The following is an 844-nucleotide window of genomic DNA, read 5'->3' as shown; positions in this document are numbered from 1 at the left end:
ATAACCAAAAACAGGATAATATAATAATAACCATAATAATATAATACTGTGTAGTATATATACCTACTGTGATCCATTCTACACAACCAGTGGTGGAGGAAGTACTTAAGTTAAAGTAGAAATACTACAGTTTATAATACTCTGTTACAAGTGATAGTCCTTCATTTAAAACCTTACTTAAGTAAAAGTAGAGAAGTATTGCAGGGTTGCCAACTCTCACGCATCTGGCGTGTGACACACGCTTTCACTCTCAATCTCACGCTCTCACGCTGCCCAACTATTCTCACGCCAAAAACAAGAATACCGAAGACTAGAAACGGTTTTGAAAACTTTTGTCACGTAGTGATCGACTTCTCAATAGAACATCTTTGATAATGTCTTCTGGCCAATCAGAATCAAGATAACGGCGTGGTGTTGTTGCAGGAAGTCCCGACGGAGAATACTTTTGCTGTAAGACCCCACGGTTTGATGATTTTTTTTATTTGATTTTTTTTTATTTGATGAGGTGTGTGGGCTGTCTTTCATTTTTACACACAGAACAATGGAGGCTATCCACCCTTGTCCACAATGTAAAGTAATTCACACAGCCTCTTCTCTCAGTGAGCAGCAGGTTCAGCTTTCAGAACAAAGTAACAAAAAACTAAAAAGGCATACATTTTTTTAAATATGTCGTGTTGTAATAGATAAAAACATTTTCTTCTCAAGAGAGTAGCCTACCAGAATGTGTATGTTATGTTAGTATTTCAAAAAATCTCCTGGGGGAGAATCCCCCCAGACACCCCTGCAGGGGTTGGGTTTTCAGCATATCAACTCTTTCACCTGTGGGGAAATTGCAGGATTGGCT

This window comes from Notothenia coriiceps, unplaced genomic scaffold, assembly GCF_000735185.1.
Source record: "Notothenia coriiceps isolate Sejong01 unplaced genomic scaffold, NC01 NC01_scaffold00005579, whole genome shotgun sequence".
Taxonomy (NCBI): domain Eukaryota; kingdom Metazoa; phylum Chordata; class Actinopteri; order Perciformes; family Nototheniidae; genus Notothenia; species Notothenia coriiceps.
The sequence above is the reverse complement of the archived record's forward strand: the minus strand, read 5'-3'. Positions refer to the sequence as shown.